Below are 8,285 nucleotides of genomic sequence, written 5' to 3'. Positions count from 1 at the left end.
AGAGCACAGGACAACACTCTCTATCAAAACGGTTAGGAAATAGATTTTTCAACAGTAGGTTTAAAAAAAAAATTGAAACCAATGGGGCTTCAATGGGGCCACACAATGTACATACAATGTAAATAACGGTCTGATGTCTGTTTTCTCATCAGAAACCACATCACAGCCCGGTAGGACTAACTAGCATCCCTCAATGATCCAATATCAGCAATTGTTGCCAATACAAGAAGAACTGTAGCAATGTGAAAGTACATTCAGCACACTTGACCTTTGTGCACAAGACTGGGACGTCTGTTGCTCAGGGGTAAAGCGGTCGCCTGCCAATCGGAAGGTTTGTGGTGTGATCCCTGGGTCCTTGTTAAAGTGTCCTTGGGCAAGACACTGAACCCTTGAGTGTGCCGTCGGCGTGTATATGTGTGTAAGTGTTTATCTGATCAGCAGGTGGCACCTTGTATGGTAGCCTGAGCCACGGTGTGTGAATTGTTCCTGTACTATGTAAAAGCACTTTGAGTAGTCCTTAAGAATAAAAAAAGCGCTATATAAGAATTGTCCGTTACTGAGACGTCCATGCCAAACTTTCAATTAATTTTCTTCCTTTTCTAACCATAACAACAATCTTTGTTTTAGTTGCCTAACCTTAATCGTTAACAATCCTTTGTTATACATAACTACAATCTTCCGCCTCATATTAATCTTTTTGTAGAAAGTAATATGTAACCCTAGTGACTGGGTCATGATGGGATTATCAGTGTCTGGTTAACATTTGGAAGTTTAGGGAAAAACACGACTTGGTTGGTTAGATAAGATGATTGCTAACACTGTCATATCTGGTGTAAGCATATAAAGCACTGCCGGACTATTTCTTCCCCAGACCAGGCGATATAAGTGGTGAAAAATATTTTTAGAAAATTGAAAGTAAAACCTTCAAGAAAAATTTAAACTAAACTGAATCTAAAGTATATTGCCAGGTTAAAAAATTTATAAAAAAATAGCAAAAATAATTTTAGTTTTTTACAGAAATTGAACGGAGTTGACATAGACTTTTCAGGAGTTGTCACTGCTTTACATCAGAATTTAAAGCTATAGTGCGTAGTTTCTGTTGCCCCCATGAGGAAATCTAAGTAATGACAACAACGCCGTTGGCGCTTCCACATGATACAAGCCTTCCGTGATCACGCACGTTCCCCCATCACTCCCCCACACAGTTGCCAATAGCCAAGGGGGACACGGAGCATTAAAAAACACATGACTTCAGAAGAGATCATTATTTTCACTTGATTTTCTGCTCAGGAAAGTAAACGGATGACACAATCTACTGAACAGAGAGAGTTGTGTGGAGCTGATAGTATTATTTAGCTTTGTAGCAACTCATTTGGCTTGAATATAACAGTTTGTAAAGTTCCTTAATGTCAAAAAGTTACGCACTAAAGCTTTAAATTAGCGCAAAGAGTAATCATTAAACATTAAGGCTCTTCCTATGCAGTTGTCCAACTATGTAATTTGTATTTAGCTACATACTTCTGAGACACTATACCTGGCCCTAACACAAACAAAGGGAAACTACTGTAATCATGAAAAGAAATACATAAAAAATAAAATATATTATTTCTGAAAAACTAGCAAACACACTCTGAAAACTAACTAAAACTACATTGAAATGAAATAAAATAAAAACAAATTGAAAATTAAACACTATACTATGTGTTGGCCCAGATGACAACGGAGTTTTGTCATCAACATGAGGTTGCCAGACAACAAGCAGAGGCTCCAGTAAGTTATTTGGCCTGGGCCACAAACTAGTTTAACGGTGTATAAAACCACAAGGTGTTGTTTTTACACTTTTTACGTACAGAATAAACTAATGAGATATGTTAATTAGTGAGCTTTAGAGTGGCTGGTAGCCAGATTTTGGTAACTTTGGAAACCCAGCTAGGCTAGCTGCTTCCAGTCTTTTTGTTCAATTAGCAGCTCCTGGTGGTGGCTTCATATTTACCACGATATGAACATGGTACTGATCAACTCTAACTCTAACTCTCAACAAGAAAGCAAATGAGCATATTTCCAAAAATGTTGATTCCTTGAAGTTTAGGGAAAGATTGTAGTCATGATCAAAATACACCAACGTTGACAGTTAGTATGAAACGGGACACCAATGCAAAAAATCCAAGTTGTGCTAAACCAGAGTTTGCCCTTTAATTTTTTTAAGGAAGTGCAGTTTTCAGACTATAGAAGATCATGGTGAAGGGAATGAAGGAATGTAATTTTTTTATTGTTTAATTTTTATGACTAACATAACTCATTAACAGACACTCTTGCTCTTTTGCTTCACATCTGGAGTTCACATTTGTGGCACAAAATCACCTAAAGAAATCAGGCTATGTTTTATGTATATCTCAAAGATTGACAAATGCAAATCCACGTTAAGTGAATTACAGTTGAATGGTCATGCAAATACAATAACTCAGACTTGCAGTATTGCCTTACTCTGGTTATAATCAAATGATAAGAGGGCATGGGACTGAATGCAGCAGCAGGAGGTCCGACTGCTGCAGTAAATCATATCTAACAAGTAAAATTCCTTCAGCACCAGGTTTTTGCTTGGCTTAATGAATATCCAACTGCGTGACCCTGATGTGAAAAGACGTTTGAAAAACGTCTGGAGCTGTTACGTGATCATCTGAAGCAGATTATCGACGCTGAGTTAACAAAGCACATGGGACAGTAAATACACGAATTGCATTAAGGAATCATGTCAGCGGATGGGGATGAAAAAAAAAAGAGAATCAGCCATGTGCATCTGAGAGACAAAGCTTACAACAAACAGAGAGTGAGACAGACAGGAAAGATGTCAATGAAGGCAGCCTTTTCAAGAGGCGAGAACCGTCCTTTGGAGTGTCTTTTGTTGACCACCAATAGGCAATAAGGGGCAATGAGGCAGCCGTAAAACCACACTATGTAGAAACATACACCACTGGCATAACTTCCTCCTCCACTTCCTCCAACCACCAATAAACTAATTGGTCAATTACCCCTGTGGTAAAAAGTAAAAGTGGGAGATAGAGACAGATGGGATAAAGAAAGAAGCATTCAGACGGACACTGAGCCACACAGGACAGAGAGGAGGCAGGAGACAGTGTGGCGCTGCACAAATGTTGCTGTCTCAACATGGCGCCTTTAGACCTGCAGCCTGGAAAATGAGGCTGCCCTCCTTCCTTTACAATTATTCTCTCTATCTTTCTTCTCTCCTTCCATTTCCTCTCCTTGTTTATTTCCTTCTTTTTTCTCCTGCAAGCCCCACTCAGCACTCTCTCCACTGAATTACAGTCAGCGTTGTTTCCTTTACTTCGGTTTCTTTTCCTCCTCTATTCTCTTAACAAACGGACAGCAGCTGGCTATTGCAGCAGCAGAGGAAGTTCAGCCATGTGTTCCTGATCAAAGCTCCACGTTGAAGCCCTGTGGGTCGCTTCTCATGCAATGTAATGACTCAGAGTGCTGCCTTCGGCCTGCGATGAAACAGGGTGATGGTCAGGTTGAGGAACATGGGTCTATTGTCGTATCCTGTCCAAGATTTCCAACTGCAGCACAATATTATAACCTTACCCTATCATATGCACATGTAAACCTAACAACCCATCGCAACTTGGTATGCTGATTACATACAGTAATTAGGCCCACTGTGAGATGATATGTAAAAACTGACTCTACTCTTCAGCAACTGTTTTGAACATCTAAGCTGCAGGTAACAGAAAACTAGACAGGCCCACTTGTAAAACGTCTGACAATGTCCGAGTTATTAGGTCCCCCATTATAGGTAAATATAATGGACGTAGCATCAGTGACGTTGTGGACTACTGTTCTGAAGATTGTTTAATGTCCGTTCCAACTGATTCAGACATGTGTGTTCTCACATATAGCTCTGCCAGGCAATGTCTGGATAACTTCAGGTTTGTAGTGCATTCGTGAAAGGAGCTTTAGTGAGCAACGTGGTACGTCTGGAAAGAGAAATACAGAGACAACAGGGGTCATTTATTGCAGTTCTATCAGTGCATGTGTTATTGATGATACTGAGAGAGCTTGATGTCATGGTGGATTTGTACTACACTCTGGCAGGACTTAAATGCACACTTAAAACTACTACTGCCATTGTAAATACTACAGTCTATAGACTGTACTGTACTGTACTATTGCAATAGTTACTACTTCTGCCATCTCTTCAAGAATAGTTCTTTAAAAAAGTGATTGGGCAAAAACATACTGTAGATCCATACAGTATATGCATTACTAATTAAATATCACTGCCTTTCTTTGTATAAAGCATGTGACAAGCACCATCTTTATCTCTTGCCTTTTCACTTAAATGAACAGGAAGTGGAACTCGTCAAAGTTCAGAAATAGAAGTTAGAAAGCTCTCACGGGAAACATTACATCAGTAGAACCAACATGTTTTCCACAGAAGGGAGTGAGTTGGAAAGCCAACAGAAGTGTTAAGAGTTGTGATTCCCATTGGCATGACTATGAAAGGATGTTATATTTCAGCTGGTAGCTACTGCTAATCTTACTACTGGTGCAACAAGGTGCTAGTTCCACTGGGACGAATACTACGGACCACTGGTATCACCACAACAGCAGTGGCAGTACTAGTGCCAGTTTGCAGTACGTACTGGAATGTCATTTCTATTTTCGTCAAATAGCCCATTTCGTCAAATAGCCCATGTTGTATTGATAAAAAGAATTCAGCACCACGAATTATTAAATCATCATTTATGGAACTTTTTTTTAAACTTGCTGTTACAAACACATGCTTCTGCAGCAGGAGAAATCAAAGCACTTTATTAAGTGAATGTGTCATGGTAAAAAGCATGTAGAGTCATGCACACAGGATAGCAGCTTCACAGATTGTGCACAAAAGAAATTTTTGTTGCAACCTATAATTACAAATACGGACACTTTAGATCTTAACTTAAAAGCAAAGATAATTCTTGCAGGGCTATTGCTGAGGATGCTGAGAGTAGGTCCTTTGTGAATTTGTCAGTTTTGGCCACGGGGGGACTCTACATTCTCCAATTAAAAACTTAAACATAGTGGGTGTTTTAAAAGTTGATTCCAGTATTTGTAGACTCATTGTAAGTGGAGATACCACAGGTGAATAGGGTGGGTGGGGGGTGGGGGGGGATTAACTAATATATATCACCATGAAACTTCCCCAGTTGATTACTAACATTAAGAAAAGTATTTTTTGTATTACAAGTTTTCTGAAATTTTCTGTCTAAATATGCAAGTGATGCACTATCTTGCTAAATATGCAGAATCGGCATCTGCACATTGGATAAAGCCAGATTCAAAATACGCGTTACATTTTGTTGACATATTAGAGGCAACAAATTTTACAGAAAGAATTTTGAAAATCTCTTTTTATCAACAGCCATAAAAAAAAATCATTTTTTCCCATGTTTTAAGGAATAAAATGTTACATTAATCCGGCTATGAATGATATCTGAACAAATGCCTTTGTACAAACCTTCAGAATATAGAGAGGAATGAAAACTGTGGAATGAAATGAAAGTGTGGTGTATGTACATTATGTATTTAAAGGCCCAAAGGGACAAAGTGGGGTACAATGTTTGTTTTTCCAAATGTCTTAAAGAAGACATTTTATGGAAGGCCCTTAATTTGTATGACTTTTTGGAAAACAAAAAAAACAATGAATAAACCTTAATATTGGAAAATATAGCTATATATGAACAGTTAAATAAAATATGAAAAAGGTGAGGGGTGAATTGTGACCTCACTATTTTTAAAATCCTTGCTACAGCCCTGATTTGTGTCTTAGTGATAAATACATGAAGCGTCAACAGGCATCACGCTGTAAACAGTCTGTGACCTTTCAATCAACAACCTCCTGTCATTATGCACAGAATAAGGCACACACTCACCAGACGAAGACAGTCAGACTGAGTCCAAGTTGCCTGGATGGGAAATGAAAAATCTAATTTAGGCCTAATTAAGTAGTTATACAGTTTTATATTCGATTTTCCCTTAACAAATAAGCCTATATGGCTACATCCTGCCGTCTCCTCATCCTGTGTGCGGCCTTATATCTAAAAAAAAATTTATATTCATAATTAAAATAAAAAAATATCCACCAACTTTTGTGTGTTTGTGTGTGTGTGTGTGTGTGTGTGTGTGTGTTTGAAATGTTCATCTGCAGCAAAGAGCAGCAACTCACACCCTGCTTTCCCTCTCTGTGTTCCAGCTCCATATATAGTCCTCTTCTCCTTCATGAGTCCATTAGATGCTGAGGTAGCTCCGGTGTGTAGGTCTACGCTCCTGCTGGTCTCCAGGCGGCGCTGTCGGCTCTGCTGCAGGCTGAGGAGGAACTCCTGCTCCAGGGTCTGCGGCTTGGTGATCGGCGCTTCTTCCTGTCGGATCTGGCCGACAAGCAGGCCCCGACGGCCGGGCAATGCGCAGCCGGGACCGGGCGCTTCTCACGGGCTCATCTAGAGAGGATGAAAGGCGAAAAGACAACTTCCACATTTGATAAATTAGCCTAGTCATTTAGTCTATATACAACAACTAGACCTAATGGAAATGAAGGCTTTAAAAAGAAAAGAAACAATGTGTAAAGTAAACAGCCTCCTGCAACGCATCACTGGCATGAACAAAAAAAATCCAAATCATGCATTCAACTTTTTCAAGAATTATAGCAAAAGAAAAAAAAAAAAAATATCAACACAATAACATTTAAAATTAAATCATGAAATCTCAACTTTGTTTGTTGTTATCACACACACACCCACCACACACCACACACACACACACACACACACACACCCCACACACACACACACACACCACACACACAACACACGCAAGAGACGAACTAGGCCGTTATATAATAATATATAATGTATATTATTTGACTATTATTATTATTACACTTTTTATTAAAATAGGGCTATTATTATCTTATCATTGTAAATATTATTATCTACATAATTATTATCTCCCGCTTAGTAGGCTACACTAGGCTATTTAAAGCTATCCGTGTGTGTGTGTGTGTGTGTGTGTGTGGGTGTGTGTGTGTGTGTGTGTGTGTGTGTGTGTGTGTGTGTGTGTGTGTGTGTGTGTGTGTGTGTTGTAACTTTAACCTATTACATTTCAACGTATTACAGGTTAATTGAAGCCTGGAAATCCAGACCCAGCAATTCAAATTCAAAATGTGCTCTCGCGAGAGCTATGGATTTCCAGTGTAGGTTAATTGTACATGTTGTTGTATACATTAACACATTTTTTTTCCATCCTATTGTTGTTTCGGAAATGACTTCTTCATTTTAGATGTTGGAGGCGGGTGAAACTTCCATGCACACAACACTGCTTCCTAAAAACGATGCATCGGCATGTAGATGTAAATATGAAAAACTAATAAACAACACTGGAAGACGTTTTGTGTTGAGTAGCCTACCTATCTCTGTTCACACTGAAAAAAACAACCCTGCTTCATTTTTATTCTAAATCAGCTAACGCAATACTTCTTCTTATTTTGATTAATATCATGTGGAATGAATTAACACCAGCCTATTTAATAAACAATATTTAAATGCAGCGTTGACTCTTAAATGTGCTCCTGTTGTTTACATTATTAATTTGCATTTAATTTGTTTATGCCTATTGCATGTGGTTGCAGATTAGACATCACGGCTGCTCTCCAATCCGACCAGACAAGTCAATAAATTACTCCAGTGGGATATCTGTACTTGTCAAAATAGATAACAGCTCTTACAACAAACACACGAAATATCGCGTGAGGAAGTCATGGAAGAAGGAATAAAGTGTCTCTTTTCAGACAGAAGAGGACGAGCACACGCAAGAAGCGGGACACGCGTTGTCCACATCTTGTATTTTGCTCTTGAAAGTCAAATACGTAACGTTGTGATAATCCTAAAAATGTGCAACCGAAAATAGCCCCATAGCCCTTTGTTGTGACGTCACCCACTCTGATATTTTCACACACTTATCATTCTCCAACTGTTATTGTTGGTCTCTGCAGTATTGTCTCTATTGAGCTTGATTTGAAGCTCTTTGCCTCGATAAGCACGTCGTCCCATTTAGCCAATAAGTCGTTCGGCCTCTTTAGCTTTCACAAAAATGCTCCTGCAGGGCCGGGCAGGCTCACAAGTGAGAGGAGCAGCAGGCCCACGGCTAATATTCCAAAATTAAAGCTACATTTACGTGCCTTTGTATTGGTTTTTGAGCCGAAAGCTATGGTTTAATCATCATGATATAAG

Source organism: Etheostoma spectabile, chromosome 15 (assembly GCF_008692095.1).
Source record: "Etheostoma spectabile isolate EspeVRDwgs_2016 chromosome 15, UIUC_Espe_1.0, whole genome shotgun sequence".
In the NCBI taxonomy this organism is placed as follows: domain Eukaryota; kingdom Metazoa; phylum Chordata; class Actinopteri; order Perciformes; family Percidae; genus Etheostoma; species Etheostoma spectabile.
Note: the sequence above shows the minus strand (reverse complement) of the source record.